We start from the raw sequence: 19,803 nt of genomic DNA on the forward strand, positions 1-19,803 counted from the left end.
ATTTTGATGGAGTTGTACAAAGTTTTTAATTTCTTCCCAGACCCAGAAAATACTGAGTAAACAATCAGTCAGTTTCTATAAGTGTATAGGCTTTCTGTTGTTTCTGTTGTTTTTGAATTCCAGTTTTAATTCATTGTCATCTGATAGTATGCACAGAGTTATTTCAATCTTCTAGTATCTTAGACTTGCTTTGGGCTGAGTATATGGTCAATTTTGGAGAGGATTCCTGTGAGGTGCTTAGAAGAAAGTATATTCATTGGTATTTGGGTGAAATGTTCTGAGGATATCTATTAGGTCCATTTAATTCATAACATGTTAGTTTCATTATTCGTCTGCTCAGTTTCTGCCTCAATAACCCATCCATTGGTGAGAGTAGGGTATTGAAGTCTCCCACTATTATTGTGTGGGGTTCAATGTTTGATTTAAGCTTTAGTAACGTTTCTTTCATGAATGTGGGTGCTCTTGCATTTGAGGCATAAATGTTCAAAAGTGTGATGTCCTCTTATGGGTTTTTCCTTTGATGAGTATGAAGTGTTCTTCCCCAACTCTTTTTTTTGACTTTTGGTGGAAAGCCTATTTTTATTATATATTGAAATGGCTACTCTGGCTTGTTTCTTGGGCCCATTTGCTTGGAACACCTTTTTCTAGTCCTTTATTCTGAGATAGTGTCTATCATTGTTACTGAAGTATATTTCTTGTATGCAGCAAAATGATGGATTCTGTTTATGTATCTTCTCTGTTAATCTGTGTCTTTTTATTGGTGAATTGAGTCCATTAATGTTGAGAGTATTAGGGATCAATGATTGTTGGTGTGTGTGTGTGTGTGTGTGTGTGTGTGTGTGTGTGTGTGTGTGGTGTGGTGTGGTGTGTGTGTGTGTGTGTGTGTGTGTGTGTGTCTGAGAGAGAGAGACAGAGAGAGAGAGAGAGAAAGAGAGAGAGATTTCTTTTTGTTTTGCTCATATGAAATTATTAATTTCTTGTGTTTTGGGTGTAGTTATAATCCTTTTATTGGAGTTTTCCTTCTAGTATCCTCTGTAGGGATGGACTGCAGGTAGAAGTTTGAAGATAATCCAAGTACTATCTATCCTCCTGTGCCTTGGAGCTAGCTGGAAATGGCTGCATAATTTGATTTTTCAGTGTATTTTGTGTAATGCCCTTGTGACTTTTTCTGTCAAGTTGCTGGACTTGTCTGATTCTGCAGAGCTCACGTCTTGCTCTCAGGAGCAGGAAGAGGGCAGAAAAACTTTCAGACTTAGACTCTATAAGAGCTGCACAATGCCCACCTGCTTACTTGGATACTTTCAGAAAACTTTTTTTTTTTAGTTGAAATACTTTACACTTCAAAGATACCACTACAAGATGAAAAGACAACACAAATTATATTAAAAAAAACTACAAGTAGTATGTCAAGAACATATAAATAATTTTATTATTTAGTATCTATAAATATATCAATATAACATACTATTGATATTTTAAATTATATTTATATTTATAATAATATTTATAATAAATAAATAAAATATTAATATAAATATAAATAAGGTTATAAATCAATAGTTTTAAACAACTCACCTAAAAATAAGCAGTATCTGTGATGGTTGGTATTGTCAACTTGACAGAATATAGAAGATGAGAGATGGGCTTCTAGGCATACTTTTTGGGTATTACCCATTGAGGTGGGAAAACCTACCCACTGTTGATGATATAATTCCTGAACTAGGATCCTTAAGTATATAAACAAATTATTCAACCGATAAATGGTTTAACTGATATATAATTCTCAAAAGAAAAATACCAATGACCAATAAATACTTGAAAATGTGTTCATCATCTTTAGCCATTAGGGAAGTATAAAGCAAAACTTCTTCAAGAAGTCATAATGGCTATCAAGAAAACACTTGCAAGATATAAGGAAAAAGGAATTCTTACCCACTGCTAATGGAAATGAGAGTTTGTACACCCACTATGAAGATAAGAATGGAAAATAGAACTAGCATATAACTTATCTATCTCACTACCAAGATGTACACTTGAAGGACCTCCAGTCAAAACATGAGAGATACTTGCATATTTTGTTTACTGCTACACTATTGGCACTGTTCAAGAAGTGTAACCATCAGAGACAAAGAGATAAAGAAACTATGGCATATGTACACAGGGGAAATTCAGTCAGCCCTAAAGAAAAATGAAATAATTTCATTTGGGGGAAATGGATGGAACTGGAAATCATCATGTTAAGCAAAAAAAAAAATCAGACTAAGAAAGACAAATATTATATGTTTTGTGCTTTCTCTTATATTCAGAACCTTACATTTAAAAGTACATGTGTATGTATGTATGTATGTATGTATGTATGTATGTATGTATATACGTATATAGCCACAAAGCACATAATGCTAGGGGAGGAAGATATCTTAATTGGGAAAAGAAGATTATGGAATATGTGTGACATAAGAGCAGACAGGGGGACTGAAGAAAAAAGGAAGCTGGCCAGAGGGACCTGGAGACTTCAGGCTTTTAAGCTATGTATTGAGGTAAATATGTATGAAACTACCATAAAGAAACCAGCATTTTTTATATTACCTTAAAATTAATTTTAAGATTAGATTAGAAAAGCACATTGATAAGAACTACCAACAACCCTATGAAAAGATATTCAAAATCCATCAACCCTGGGGTAATGCAAACCAAAACCTCTAGTTAGTAACTGTACATAGTAGATATCATAACAAGGACTGTCAGTGATGAAGAGAAATGGGCCTTAGTGAGAAGGACCTGGAACAGAAAGTGTGGGATTCTTCATCCTGGTTCTGTCCAATTTGTTCGCTTTTCATATACAGTCCTGCTCCAACTTCCCGAAATGAAGATTCCCTGACCTTCAAGGGTAAGTCAAATAAAACCTTCGTTCCCAAGTAGATTTTAGTCATGGTGTTTCATCACAGCAACATAAAACTAATTAGAGCATGTCTGGTTTTGTACATAAAGACCAATGAATTTTGTGTTTTAAATGGATAGATTATATGTATATGAATAAATCCATTTTCAAAAAACCAATAGTATTTCTAATACTAGCAATGGATAATTAAAAGTGAGATTTTCTTCTTAAGCAAGAGCATCTTATGATACCAGTATGATTGAAAGCTGGTGAAAAAGCTGAAGAAGGAGAGTCTGTATATGGACTAACTCAACAAAATGGTAAAAATGAAAAGATCGTGTTCACCTAATTTGAGTCAAGTCAATGGTTATAACAATTGACATATCAGAATAAAAGAATGAAGGTACAAAGGAAGAAAACATTTCAAACACAAGGAAGAAGGAAAATAATAAATTCAGAAAAAAATAAGGTGAAGTTTTAGAAGATTGTGTGAACAGAAAATTTAAGTGAACAGTGGACTCTACTTTTTCACAGTGAAAGCTGTCTTTTACTAAAATAGACACACCATATGTCTTTTGCTTAACTACAGGGTCCTTACTTTTTTTTAAGAACTAAGGGAGTGTTCTGTCAATGTAGAAGGAAGCTCTGCCCAAATTTATACATGAAAATATGAACAAAATAAAAATCCATGGAAAGAAAGAGAAAGAAAAACAACTATTTCAAAGTACTCCCTTCCCCAGTCTGATAGTTTGGATGTTCCCATATAGGACAGTAAAATGAGCTTTATCTTTTTTTTTTAATTTATCAATCAGATTTATATGTTAAATTCTCAATCCACAATATATCCACACAATAAATTCACTTCCAGTTAATAAAGATATAAATCACCCACCTAGACAAGATAAAATTGAACTATTCCACCCAGATCTGGATCATCCTGCTCTGTTGTTTCCTTCTAGATTTTCTTTCTTTTTTTTTTTTAATCTTTATTGAATCAGTTCACCTGCACATACATGAAAGGAGGTCCCCACCCTGCTGACTGGAAGAAGAAATCTGGAGTTGTCTCTATCCAGTGATGTTTTCCTTTCTGAGTTATTTCAATAATCTCACCTGCCTCCCACCCCACCCCCAAAAACTCAAGAGTAGAGCATGACAGGCTGAGAAATGTAGGTTGAGGTAATTGACTAGGCCAGCATCCTATTGTCACAGAAGCAAAGTGCATCAAGTTAATGAGGCCCACAGAGACCCAGGAGGCTGTGACCAATCAGAAGCCACCTTGGTGTGTTTCACACGTACTATATGCAGTCTGGCAGCTCTTTTTTGTTTGTGTCTCGGGCAACCAAACCTTCCAGGAAACAGATAACCATGTGTTCTTCCCACCACATGGTTTGGTGTTCAGAGAGCAAATGTCCTAAAGCCCAAAAGCCTCACTTTAAGTCTATACCAATCAAGGTTAACAGGTTAATGCTAAAATTCGTTAGCTTATTTGTATGGTGGTTGTTGGTCATGTCTCTTTCAAAAATAAGAGATAGAATCAAGAAATCAGAAAGAAAAATGATTCTAATCCTGTGAATTTTTTCTATTTTCCTTTTTAACAAATAAGGTAGCCTCTCTGGACTTCTGTATCCTCTTAGGTAAAAAAAATAAAATAGAACTAACTATCCATTGTATCCAGATCCAAAACTGTACCAATTATAAAAATTAATTCTAGCCTGGTGTTATGGTGCACACTTGTAATTTTAGGACTAGAGGGCTTGAGGTCCAGGTTAAACCAACCTACATAGAAAGACCTGGCAAAGATAAATTAAACCTTAAAAGTATACTGTTGTCTTTATTTACAAAATAAAAAGTGTGTGTGTGTGTGTGTGTGTGTGTGTGTGTGTGTGTGTTGAAAAACTTCTAGATTGAAAAGCATGTTGGTCTAAGCACAATACGTCTAGAACAAGATTTTTTTATTTAAATTTTGATATTGTAATACTTACATGGAGATAAGAATAAGATAGTACCCAAATTGGGGAATGGATTTTTATAATGATGAATAAAGGTATGGGGTTAAAAATACTCATGTCTGTAAGTGTGGAAATAAAATAGTGAATTTGGATTTAAGATTTGCTATTTTTATTCCCAGACAGGTTTTTACTTTGAAACCCAGATTAGCCTACAATTTGCTTTACAGCTAACAGCCTTGAACTCCTGATCTTCCTGCCTCAACCTCTTTGTTAGTAGGATTACAGGCATAGGTCACCATGCTCAGCTCTTAAATCAGCTTAAATCAGTGTTACAAAGCACTCCAAAAGGCTAATACTGCAGTTTATACAGATGCTCCTGAACTCCTGATAAACCCATCCTGAAAACATGAAATACCTACCTACCTAGATCCTAGTTAACAATTCAACTCATCATGAAAGGTCAGATATTCTCTTGTGATTATATGACCTACTGAGAACTAATACAACCAGTCTAAGGAAAGATCAAAGAAAAATATAGTTTCTACTTAATGTATATTGTTCTGTGTGTATATGCATGCCTTTGGATATGCATATATACTGTGTGAATATATCACATGTGGTATATACATGTATACATGTCTGTATGCAGGTATATACACATATGGAAGCCAGAGGTAGACATGAGATTTCTTCTTCTATCACTTTCTACCTTATTTTTTGAGTCAAGGTCTCTCGCAAAACCTGGAGCTTACCAATTGGCTAGACTAGCTTCCCAGCAAGCTCCAGGGATCAGCCTGTCTCTTCTTCCTTTCACCTCCACATTCTGGAGTTACAGATATACCATTGAGCTTTTCATCACTGTGAAGATGAAAGTCCTTCCCTAAACTACACAGGCACTCAGAGACTATCTATCTCTGAGACAGGGCTTCTGCTGGTTCAGGCTTACATTGACCCTGAGGTTGTAGGGAGAGCATGCATATGTGTATGTCTATTACATATTTATATGAAGAAGTAATTTCTTTGGAAGGCTTCCTCAAAATACAAAGATAAACTATCAAGTTTATGGAGACATAAAAATGGATTTCATTTTCTAAAGGTATACACTGGCAGTAGAGTAGCATATCTGAAAGATTTTGTGCTTCTCAAAGCAAAGATGTGTGAATCTCAAAACAGACTCGTGTTAATGATTCTCGAGTTTTCTGAAGGCCAGTTGCTAGCTGTAGATCCTAAGGCAGTCATGCTTATACCTCTGCCTTTTGTAAACCAAGAATAACAACAACGCCTCAGCCTGACTCTATGAGCTTTCTCAGAAGCTATATGAGCTAACTAGCTGGATTTTCTTCACTTAATTAAAACAGATGCTTTTTAAAATGCAAGGAGTTTAAAATAATTCTGTCATACTTGTGGTGAACTGATATTGCTGAGATGATATTGAGAGTGACTCTCTGTGATCTTTCCACCAGGGCAATATTAGTGAACACGTTTAAAATTAGCATCAAAGAACATTTAAAGTATCTAAGATAATAAATAAATATCCTACAACAAAAAAACCTGTAAAAATTCAACAATAGGACACATTGAAGACAGGAACTGTTCACATTCAACAAAACCTCTGCCTTGCATAAAAGGGGGGGGGGATAAGTTGTAGTACACCCAGCTGCCAAATGCCAACTCAGATCTGCCCCAGGTTTCTTGGGATGCAGGCTTAATTCAAATTGTCTCTGTAGCCAGGAAGCATTAACAGAGTCTAACTTTTGCTGGTGCTATTAGCAAAGGCCCTACACCAAGCAGTAGGTGGCAGCTGGGAAGCACCAGTTCTGTCACCAACTCCTAATATTTTGGTCAGCACCAGACAGAACAGCTGGTGAGAACTACACTCTCCCTTTCCTACACAGCACTGAGTTACCCCAGTGGGCTGCACTGGGCAGCGGGCCAACCTTCATCTCTACCAGCCTCCTCAGAGCAAAGACACTTGGCAACTAGTGAAGATATTATTGTTCCTTCCTCTCTTGTCTCCTGGCTTATAGAAATTCCCAGTTGGGAGTAGCCACAGCTGACATGACAATAATTCTAGCTTCTCTCCTTCCATCTCCAATAGCCTCATCACCTATAGAGAGAGACCAGAGGTGATAACAGCGGAAACCTAGTTCTTCCCATGAGCTCTGGGTCCTAAAACAAAAAATATTCTGCCCAAGTGGATATAAGAACTGTTCTTAAAGAATGGCAACAATCTTCGTTAAGAGGGTTAGGTTTAGTTGTATCCAACTAGAATAGTTACTAAACTAGACTGTTATTAAAAAAATTGTGAAGCTATCAGCTGGCAGTTGATTTGGCTTTTTAAATCAACTACAAATTCCAAATGCTTTAAGCTTTCTTTTATTTACACTTTTATTCCCCTCCTGGTCCACCTTCCAAATGTTGCACATCCCCTACCTCCTTCCTCAACCCCTCCACGAGGATGACTTCTAAACTTCCTGGGGACTCCAGTCTCTTGAGGGTTAAGTGCATCTTCTCTGACTGAACCCAGACCTGGTAGTCCTCTGCTATATATATGTTGGGAGCCTCATCTCAGCTGGTGTATGCTGCCTGGTTGGTGATCCAGTGTCTGAGAGATCTCAGGGATCCAGGTTAATTGAGACTGCTGGTCCTCCTACAGGGCTGCCCTCTTCCTCAGTTTCCTCCAGCTTTTCCCTAATTCAACAGAGAGTTCAGCAGCTTCTCTTCATTGGTTGGGTGCAAATATCTGCATCTAACTTTCAGCTGCTTATTGGGTCTTTTGGAGGGCAGTCATGATAGGCCCCTTTTTGTGAGCGCCCCATAGCCTCAATATGGTGTTAGGCTGTGGGGCATCCCCTTGAGCTGGATCCCACTTTGGGCCTGTCACTGGACCTTCTTTTTCTCAGGCTCTTCTCCATTTCCATCCCTGCATTTCTTCCAGACAGGAAGAATTATGGGTCAGAGTTTTGACTGTGGGATAGCAACCCCATCCCTCACTTGATGCCCTCTGGCTTTTTGCTGGAGGTGGGCTCAACAAGTTACCTCTCCATACTGTAGGGCATTTCATCTAAGGGTCCCTCCCACCCCCCTGCCCTTGAGTCCTGAGTATCTCTCACTTCCCAAGTCTCCAGAGGGTCCCAACCTCCTTTCTCCCAAGGTCACCTGTTTCCATTCTTTCTGCTGGCCCTCAGGGCTTCAGTCCTTTTCCCTCACCCAATACCAGATCATATTCCCCTCTCCCCTAACCCCCAAACCTTTTTCCTCCCCGTCCCTCCCTCCCTCCACTCTTCTGGTTGCTTTCTAGCTTTAAGCTTTTAAGCAGAAAAGCACATAGATGTCTTGATAAAGCCAGTCATCCCTAGTCATTAGAAAACACTGTGCATGCCTAAGGTAGTGTCTTCAAAACAGATATCAAATACTACATATTACAGAGGAGCTAGATCTCAAACTAGCCCAACCAATTCACCAAATGAAAATAATCCTCCAGGTAAGCTTTCTATATGTAGAATTGCTGTATGTATTAAATATACAGCTATTAAACATATGAAACTTCTAAGATAGATGAATATACAATCCACATGCTCAATGAGCAGAGGGACTAGAAGTTTGCAGAGGCACAGATATTGGAATTCTTATGCACAGACTTCAGGAAACTATTAGAAAAATGTCCAAAGAGCATACCAAAGAAACTGTGCCTACAGAGTCAAAAAGATCGCCTGTAGAGAGAGATCAGATGTAATACCTGGGGGAACCTAGTTCTTCCCATGAGCTCTAGCTCCTAAAACAAGCAAGATTCTGCCCAAGTGGATATAAGAACTGCAAGAATTTTGCACCAAATAAACAGTATCAATGAGGACATCCAGATTACCCCTAGAAACTATAAAAAGAAACCTTCCAGAACTGAAAAGTAGAATTGCCAATCATACAAAACTTCACTGGGGGCTAGCAGTTATTTAAGGAGCCAAACTAAATAATCAGCAAACTTGAAGGTAAATGGACTAAGATTGTTCAGTCAAAAAAACAGAAACAAAGTAAAATCATAATTAACATGTCTTAGGGTGTTGTGAGTTTTTTAAAAAAGGGGGGGAGGGTTGAGACACCTCTAACCCACCAACATGAACCTAATAGGAAATTTAAAAGCAAGGAGAAAATAATATGAATTTGGAGACAGTAACTACCGAATGGCTAAAGACACCTTACAAAACGTGAAAACAATCCATTCACGCAAGATGCTCAGAATGCTCCATGCTAGAATAAACACAAGCAGTTGATATCTTTGCACCACAGGCAAAATATTGAAAATAAAAATTGTAGATATTAGTACAAAGAAAAAAGATTCATCGTGTAAAGGTAACCTATATGAAATTAAAGTCCAATTTCACATCAGAAATCATAAATGACATATTCAAACAATGAGAGAGGAATGTCCCACATGCCCAGCCACAGACAGTAACTGCTGACAAAGATATGAAGAGACTGGAACCCAAACAGCAGCAGTGGCAGCTGGGAACTACGCATTTTCTATGAAAACTGAGTCTGTGACTCAGTAATTTCACTTCTAGTTATATATCCAATAGGATTGAAAGCTCATCTACACAAAAACTTTTATATATAATATACATATGCACTACAGAAATAACCTAAATGCTCAAAAAAGTGAAATTCAATGGTCTATAGTGAGTATATAGAACATGGTATGGTCCTAGACAGAAAATCATTTAGCCATAAAAAAGAATGAATTACTATCTACACAATGGAGTACTACTCAGCTATCAAAAACAATGACTTCATGAAATTCATAGGCAAATGGATTGAACTAGAAATTATCATCTGGAGTGAGGTAACCCAATCACAGAAAAGCACGCATTGTATGCACTCACTGATAAGAGGATATTAGCCCAAAAACTCGAATTACCGAAGATGCAATCCACAGACCACATGAAGCTCAAGAAGGATGACTGAAATGTAAATGCTTCACTCCTTCTTAAAAGGGGGAACAAAATGGAGGCAAAATTTTGAGCATAGACTGAAGGAATGGCCATTCAGAGCCTGCCCCACATGTGAAATATATATATATATATATATATATATATATATATATATATATATAGTCACCAAGACTAGATAAGATTGATGAAGCTAAGAAGGGCATGCTGACAGGAACCAGATATAGATCTCTCCTGAGAGACACAGCCAGAGCATATCAAATACAGAGGTGAATGGTAGCAGAAAACCACTGAACTGAGAACGGGATCCCTGTTGGAGGAATCAGAGAAAAGATTGAAAGAACTGAAGGGGCTTGCAACCCCATAAGAACAACAATGCCAACCAACCAGAGCTTCCAGGGACTAAAGAACTACCTAAAGACTATACATGGACTGACCTATGCCTTCAACTGCATATGTAGAAGAGGATGGCCTTGTTGGGCACCAGTGGAAGGAGAAGCCCTTGTTCCTACCAAGGTTGAACCCCCAGTGCAAGAGAATGCCAGGGCAGGTGGTAAAGGAGGGTGGATGGGGAGGGGAACACCCTTATAGAAGAAGGGGAGTGGGAGAGGTTAGAGGACTGATGGACAGGAAACCAGGAAAGGGAATAACATTTGAAATGTAAATAAAGAAATATCCAATAAAAAAAGAATGAAGTACAAATGTGTGATGTTATATGAATGAACCCTGAGAAGATACTAAGTGAGGTAATCCAGACACATAAATCTACATTCTTTAATGTCATAAATAGGAAGCATTGGGAGTGTTGCCAAGAACCAAGAGAGAGGAGGAATGATTGATGACTAAGTATGGATTTTGTTAGCAAGTTTATGCAAATGGCTTGAAATTAGACAGTAGCAGTAGTCACACAACCTGGTGGCTGTATTAACAAACAACTATGCACTCTTGAAATAAAAAGGAGTATATAATAGGGTCTGAATTTAATTCATTGTTTAACAAAAGCAAAATAAAACACATTCCCATATAAGACAGACTGCTGCTCTAGCATATCTATTATACAGGAAATAATGAAGAAAAGTTTGTATCCACACAGAAATATAAACAGTACCAAGAAGGATATTTCTGGGATTGATTATAAAACACTATATTTGCAGAAGTCTTATTTTATTAACAAATTTTAAAAGTAGTTATATGAAATAATGTGTATATAATTGTATTGTTGGGCTTATAATAAAGAAATGATGTTTTCTAGCAATAAGAGCACAAAATAAATGGAAAAGAACAAAACTCTGTTAGAATAGGAAAAGAATACCAGATGGCAACTTGAAGCCATAAGAAAAAACAAGGAGTCAGATATGGTCAATTAAAAGGCTATTATAACATGCTCTAAGAATATACACTTATGTTCCTTTCTTTTCTTAGCTTCTTTAATTTAGTTGTGGTTTTCCTTAACCAATATAAACAACAACAATAAAAGGTTATTCTAATGCACTGTTCCAGCTTTCGCTACCAAATGGGCAGCCAAGCACCTGCTACACCTGGGAAATCTTGCCATTTCCATGAGGTCACCAATTATACTCACAGAAGAGAGTTGACCTCATTTGTGTTTGGTTGCTGTGATAAACACTAACCAAATCAAATTTAGAAGAAAGGTTTTATTTGGCTTACATGTTATGGTCTGTCATTGAAGGAAGCTAAGGCAGAAACCTAGAAGCAGAGATTGTAGCAGACTGCTTACTGGGTTGCTTCCTATCCCTTGCTCAGTCAGCTTTCATATACAGCCTAGGATCATCTGCCCAGGATCTTCTCTCCTTGATGCAGGCTACACTTTCTTACATTAATAAACAATTAATAAAAGTCCCCCAGACACACCAACAGCAAAATTTGATAGAAGCAAGTGAGAACCTCACTTGAACCTCAAGTGAGGTTTCCTTTCCCACACATGTCTCCATTTGTATCAAGTTGATCAAAACTACTTAGAATAAGAGTATGACATATATATTAGATCTTCAAACTTTTATCCACCTAGTTTCTATTATCAATATTTATATAAAACACCAGCAATTTCCAGTTAAGTAGTCTCAGAAGAATATCCAGTATGCATTAAAGCAAAACATCCAACTTACAATCCTGGCACTTAGAACACATAAATAGGAGAACATCTAGTTCAAAGCAACCCAGTCCTACATGGTGGGATAGAAGTCAGCCTGCACTACACTACTGTATGTCTGTATATATACATACATATATATATATATATATATATGTGTGTGTGTGTGTGTGTGTGTGTGTGTGTGTGTGTGTGTGTTTATATATATGTTTGTGTGTAACATAAATTATTCATGCATATTAGATAAGCTGTTACCTAATATTACAAAAGAAATTATAGGTTCAGAGGTTTAGCCCATTATAATCAAGGCAGAGCATGGCAGCATCCAGGCAGGCATGGTGCAGGAGGAGTTGAGAGTTGTACATCTTCATCCAAAGAAAGCTAGGGACAGACTGAACATCCTCAGACAGCCAGAAGGAGGGTCTCCAAACCCACCCACACAGTGACACACTTCCTCCAACAAGATCACACCTTCTAATAGTGCCACTCCTTGGGCCAAGTATATGCAAACCATCACATTCCACTCCCTGGCCTCCACAGGCTTGTACAAACTCATGAGTATATGGAGGCCATACCTAAACATAGCATAATAAGAAAGTACATTGAGTCCAACATTCCCAAGTCTCCATAATCTATAACAGTATCAACAATGTTAAAAGTCCAAAGTTCAAAGTCTCTTCTGAGATCCATCCAATCACTTAACTGTAATCTCAGAATTAAGATGGGCAACCAGCTGAGCAAATCTCAAACTCTGTCATCTCCATGTCTGATGTCAATACAGTCTTCAGATCTTTAACTCTTTTTCATCTTTGTTGACTATGCCAAACTTCTTTCTCCTGAACTGGCTCCACTCCCTGTTAGTACCTTTCCTCAGCAGATAACCCATGGCTCTGGCATCTTTAACATCTTTGGGTCTCCAAGGCAGCTTTAATGTTACAGCTTGTTGCAGTGTCTGGGATCCACACCTGATCTTCCAAAGGGCCGGTGTCACATCTCCAGTTCTGCTCTCTGTGGCACTATAAGCTCAGGTTGATCCACTCCATTGCTGCTGCTGTTCTTGGTGATGATCCCATGGCACTGGCATCTCCAATACACTGGGGTCTTCCATTGTAACTAGGCTTATTTTATCACGATCAGATAAACCATATAAACATTGCCATAGCTCCTAAAGAAATAGGAGCAGTTATTAAAAGTCTCCCAACCAAAAAAAAGTGCAGGACCAGATGGGTTTAATGCTCAATTCTATCATAACTTCAGAGAAGACCTAATATCAATACTCTCCAAACTATTCCACAAAATAGAAACAGAAGGACCACTACCCAGTTCCTTCTATGAAACCTCAAAGATGCAACAAAGAAAGAGAATTTCAGACCAGTTTCCCTTATGAATATCGATACCAAAAATACTCAATAAGATTCTTGCAAATCGAATCCAAGAACACATCAAAACGAACATCCATCATGATCAAGTAGGCTTCATCCCAGGGATACAGGAATGGTACAGTATACAGATATCCATCAATGCTATCCACTATATAAACAAACTCAAAGGGAAAAAAAACACATGATCATCTCATTAGATGCTGAGAAAGCATTTGACAAAACTCAACACCCCTTCATATTAAAAGTCTTAGAAATATCAGGAATTCAAGGACTATACCTAAACATAGTAAATGCAATATACAGCAAACCAGTAGCCAACATCAAGTTAAATGGAGAGAAACTTGGAAGCAATCCCACTAAAATCGGTACTAGACAAGGCTGTCCACTCTCTCCCTACGTATTCAATATAGCATTTTAAATCCTAGCCAGAGCAATTAGATAACAAAAGGAGGTCAAAGGGATACAAATTGTAAAGGAAGAACTCAAAATATCACTATTTGCTGATGATATGATAGATACTTAAGTGACCCCAAAAATTTCACCAGAGAACGCCTACAACTGATAAACAAATTTAGCCAAGTGGCTAGATATAAAATTCACTAAAACAAATCAGTAGCCTTCTTCTACTCAAAGGATAAACAGACTGAGAAGGAAATTAGAAAAACAACAACTTTCATAATAGTCACAAGTAATATAAAATACCTTGGGGTGACTCTAACCAAGAGTCTTCAAGGCTCTGAAGAAAGAAATTGAAGAAGAGCTCAGAAAATGGAAAGATCTCACATGCTCATGGATTGGCAGGATTAATATTGTAAAAATGCCCATCTTGCCAAAATAAATCTACAGATTCAATGCAATCCCCATCAAAAATCCAAGTACATTCTTAACAGAATTAGAAAGAGTAATTTGCAAATTCATCTGGAACCCAGGATAGTAAAAACTATTCTCAACAATAAACAAAAGAACTGAAGATCATCCCTGCCCTCACACTATATTACAGAGCAATAGTGATAAAAACTGTATGGAATTGGTACAGAGACAAGCAAGTAGATCAATAAAATAGAATTGAAGACTCAGAAATGAACCCACACACCTATGGTCACTTGATCTTTGACAAAGGAGCTAAAACCATCTAGTGGAAAAGACAGCATTTTCAACAAGTGGTGCTGGTTCAACTGGAGGTCAGCATGTAGAAGAATGCAAATCTGTCCATTCTTATGCTTTGTACAAAGCTCAAGTCCAAGTGGATCAAAGATTTCCACATAAAACCAGATACACTGAAACTAATAGAAGAGAAAGTGGGCAAGAGCCTTGAACACATGGATACTGGAGAAAATTTCCTGAACAGAACACCAATGGTTTATGCTCTAAGATCAAGAATCAACAAATGGGGGGTGGGGATTTAGCTCAGTGGTAGAGCGCTTGCCTAGGAAGCGCAAGGCCCTGGGTTCGGTCCCCAGCTCCGAAAAAAAAAAAAAAGAATCAACAAATGGAACTTCATAAAATTGCAAAGGTTCTGTAAGATAAGGATACTGTCAATATGAAAAAACAGCTACCAACAGATTGGGAAAAGATCTTTACCAATCCTACATCCGATAGAGGGCTAATATCCAATATATACAAAAAAAAAAAAAAAAAAAAAGCTCAAGTTAAACTCAAATAACCCTTTTTTTAAAAATGGGCTCATGGAGCTACACAAAGAATTCTCAGCTGAGGAATATCGAATGGCTGAGAAGCACCTAAAGAAATGTTCAACATCCTTGGTCATCAGGGAAATGCAAATCAAAACAACTCTTGAGATTCCACCTCACACCAGTAAGTATGGCTAAGATCAAAAACTCAAGTGACAGCAGATTCTGGTGAGGATGTGGAGAAAGAGGAACATCCCTCCACTGTTGGTGGGATTGTAAGCTGGTAGAACCACTCTGGTAATCAGTCTGGCGGTTCCTCAGAAAATTGGACATAATACTACCTGAGGACCCAGCTATACCACTCCTGGGCATAAACCCAAAAGATGCTCTATCGTATAACAAGGACACATGCTCCACTATATTCATAGCAGCCTTATTTATTATAGCCAGAAGCTGGAAATAAGCTGGATGTCCTCCAACAGAAGAAGGATACAGAAAATGTGGTACATTTACACAATGGAGTACTACTCACCTATTAAAAACAATGACTTCATGAAATTCATAGGCAAATGGATGGAACTTGAAAATATCATCCTGAGTGAGGTAACCCAATCATAGAAGAACACATATGGTATACACTCAGTGATAAGTGGATACTAGCCCAGAAGTTCGATATACCCAAGATACAATTCACAAACCATCAGAAGCTCAAAAAGAAGGAAGACCAAAGTGTGGATGCTTCAGGCGTTCTAATAAGGAGGAACAAAAATACTCACAGTAGGAAATACTGAGACAAAGTGTCGATCAGAGATTGAAAGGCCATCCAGAGGCTACTCCATCTGGGTATCCATCCCATATATAGCTAGCAACCCAGACACTATTGCAGATGCCAAGAAGTTCATGCTGACAGGAGTCTGAAATAGCTGTGTCTTGAGAGGTGAATGCTAGCAGCCAACCATTGGGGTCCCCAGTGGAGGAGTTAGAGAAAGAACTGAAGTAGCTGAAGGGGTTTGCAACCCCTTAAGAAGAACACAATATCAACCAACCAGATCCCCTAGAGCTCCCAGGTAAAAACCACCATCCCAAGAGAACACAGTGATGGACCTATGGTTCTATCTGCATATGTAGCAGAGGATGGCTTTGTCAGGAACCAATGGGAGAAGAAGTCCTTTCAAGACTTGATGCCCCAGTGTAGGGGAATGTCAGGGTGGGGAGGTGGGAGGGAGTGGGTGGGTGGGTGAGGAAGCACCCTCATAAAAGGGAGCATAACAGGTTTCTGAAGGAGAAACCAGGAAATGGGATAACACAAAATGTAAATTAAAAATGCAATTAAAAATCAGATCGCTCTCACTCGAACACACACATGCACACACACACACACACATGCACACACACACACACACACACACACACACACACACACACACTTTTGTTACCTGTGAAATTTCTGATGTTAAGGGACAGACCTTAATTTTATGCAACTTGCATTTTAGGCCAAGCTTCCTCTGATTCAAAAAATCAACAGTGGAATATTCCATTTTTTTTAATTTTATCTATTTGTACAGGTGTCCCTCCCTACTTGTAGATTCTACATTTCTATATTCAATTAACCTCAGATGAAAGACATTCTAAAAATAAAATTTGAGCCTTGACTAAACATATATAGACATTTTTCTCATTATTCTTTAAACAGTATATGTCAAGTATTAAAAACAATTGAAAGATGATTCAAAACATATAGGAGTGGGCTGGAAAGTTGGCTCTACATATTAGAGCTCTTGATGTCTAAACATGAGGACCTGACTTTGGAACCACGGACTCCAGAAGCCAGACATGATTGCAAATGCACCCGTAACCTCAGCTCTAGGAGCTGATAGGCCACTAGAGCATAAGAATCTCTGGGACTCACTGCACAACCCTTCAGCCTCACTGAAAAACAGAGGGAAACCTTGTCTCAAGGACAAGATACCCTAACTCTCCCCATATGCATACACACTTACTGTTGATGATGTTGATCATATATTTGTGTTGCTCATGTGAAAATGCCTTTTAATACAAGGACCTGAGCACCTCCAAGTAGTATGCACACAAAAGTCCTAAAACAAATCTGCAGGTACCAAAGGAAGACTGTGTTTCACTTAACAAATACATGAAAGAATTTCTTTTTTTTCCTTTGAAATTTAGAAACAAGTTTTATTTAAGATCTAAAATATAACTCCTAAAATATCAACTTTTCAGAAAACTGTGGCTACACAATTCTGCATTGCCTCTATCGTGTTAGAACATGCATTAGACTCAAATACAAAAACCAGGAAACAAATCACCATCCTTCAACAATTTGAGCAAATGCGTGAGTTTCCAGGTATATACAGTAAGCTGAACCTTTGGCACTTAGGAACCAGGGCATCTTATCACATAGCATTAACAGATATTAGAAAACTGTGTAGTGTCAAAAGGATAGGACCAGCAGCATTCAAACAATGTTGCCAACTAGGCAATAAATTGTCTACTGAATTTCTTCTTTGTCTAATTACTACATACACCAGTAGCAACTTTGAAATGAGGAAAGGAGCTGAGCACTCCATTATTTTCTGTCTACAGCAGAACAGGAAACAAACTGAAACATAAGTCCTGTTTTACATTGATAGTTTTAAAGAACATCAATTATACAATGAAAGGACTAAACAGAAGCGTTTATACAGATACCAGACAATAGTGAGTGTTCAGTAGACCTTCACAGGGCTTTGTGATGATAGTCAGCAGAAGCCACTTTGTAATCACTGGTAGTAAATGGAGAGGTAGAATTCTTTGCCAGATACTTAAGGAAATCATGCAAATAACCCAACAATAATGCCAGGCTTTTCTCATCAAGTGGCATATAGGCCAACATTGCCCCAGTTCTCACAAATAACCTCAGTAAGTGTGGTGCCCCATAGATCTGCAACATTGGCGCATCACGGTGAGTCAGCAGAATCTCAGCCTCTCAAACTTGTAGAGCAACTGAGTGCCTAACATCACATTGAAATATTCTTCTATCCCTCCCACAACTTCACTAACTGCATACTCCATATTATCAACATTTCCCTGTGATTTCTTGCAATTGGCATACTCTTCAAGAATGGCATTTACAGTCTTTTTAGCAGGGAGCTGGAACAATTGCTTCTGCATAGTAACCAAGTCTCAGTCCTCCACCAGCCATGGTTTTAATTCTTCTGGGATCTTCACCTTCACCTCCATCCTACTCCTGAATGCCTCCTTGCTCTCCACAGTGGGGTCTGCCCGTGCCCTTTTCTTCCGAGGAGGCTGGGAGACTTCACTGGTACTGCCACTGTCACCGTTGCCAGGAGTCTTCTGTTTCTTCTTCCTTGTCCTCCTCAAAGAACTATAAGGGGGGTTCTCAGTAGAATGACCTCCCCATCTTCCTGGGAGGACTGGACCAAGATTCTTCAGCTGTGAACCAGCTGACTTCTTTCCTGAGGTGGCTCCTATCGTCTTACTTCTCTGCATATTGCAGAGTTGGTTTTTAAAGTTATCTTCTTCAGCAGATTGTTGTCCACGAGTTTGAGAAGCCTTCTTTCTGGAACTCATTCAACCCTGTTTTTATTCCAACAAACAATGTTCCTTCTTTCCCTTCCAAGAATTCCTAATAATCTCCCAGATGGAATCTTAGAGATATCCTAGGATGGTCTGGAAAGATGAAGTGGAAATACAGCCCTGTATTCTGCAACCAGGAGTGGTTCTACAGCCAGGGTCAGATCTCCTGATCCTTACTGTATAGCAAACTTAGCATTTCTGATGATGACCTGAAATGAGAATCCCGTTCTTTCTAGCAGCCAACCTATGATCACCACTGCTCCTCCAACCACCATAGTCAGAAAATTCTAAAGAAAATGGCTGTTTCATAAAATGAAGTTTAACCATCCTTGTCATTTGCCCTGTCATTGTCTGTTAAAAAGAGGGGGGAAGGAGAGAGGAGAGAGGGGAGAGGGGAGAGAGGAGAGGGGAGAAAGGGGGAAAGGAGAGAGGAGAGAGGGGAGAGAGGGGGGAGAGAGAGAGAGAGAGAGAGAGAGAGAGAGAGAGAGAGAGAGCGAGCGAGTCAGGGAGAAAAAGAGAAACATCTCTAGATCACTTTTTATGAAAAACCAATGTAATTTGTAATCTCTGCCCCATCTGGCTTCTGTTGCTATTGGATAGAGGCTCAACACTGTGATACATAATGGTCCATATGCTGCCAAGTCACTACAAATGTCATTGCTCTTAGCTACTATTCAGAAAAGCTTTACATAATTCTACTTCCTTAAGATAATGACCCTTTAGATTTCCCTCCGTGTGCCATGAGGTGTAGTTTTGGAGAAATAGATTTTGAAGTTCCTTTTATGCATTGTGTGGCCTGTCTTTGGATATGTACTTACAAATGTGAACTTGGATTAGAAAAGACTCAGTCAGTGTCAACATCTTTTTCATAAACACTTCCAAACTCCAATGAGTGCTAGAATATTGTGTGCATGGACTCACTCCTAATCAAAGAACCTGGGACAACTGTCCTTCTCTGAGTCCCAAAGTCTTAAAACTTTAAGTATTCATGAAGTCCATGAACTAGAGAATCTGTAGAGATCACATTGTGAAATCTGCCAGACTCAGAAAAACAAATTCTTCTTCCTGGTTTATCTTATATATAGAATCTAGGAGAGAAGACAGACATGATTGTGTTCATATATTTAGGAATTAATTATAATTTATAAATCAATATACATATCAACAATTAAAGAAAAGTTTGCCATGGATCTAAAAGAAAGTAGGAGTATATGGGAGGGTTTGGAAGGAGGAAAAAGAAGGAGAAATGGTACTTTATAATCTCAAAGAATAAAAAAAATCATTTTAAAAGGAAGGAAAATAATTACTAAGAAATG

The 19,803-nt window shown here is 38.2% G+C and overlaps 1 pseudogene; it reads right to left on the bottom strand.

Annotated features, from left to right (window-relative positions):
* Positions 1-17,627: 17,627 nt before the first annotated feature.
* On the bottom strand, positions 17,628-18,540 carry LOC116898297 (annotated as a pseudogene).
* Between the last annotated feature and the right edge of the window lie 1,263 nt (positions 18,541-19,803).

This window comes from Rattus rattus, chromosome 4 (genome assembly GCF_011064425.1).
Source record: "Rattus rattus isolate New Zealand chromosome 4, Rrattus_CSIRO_v1, whole genome shotgun sequence".
NCBI classification, from domain to species: Eukaryota; Metazoa; Chordata; class Mammalia; order Rodentia; family Muridae; genus Rattus; species Rattus rattus.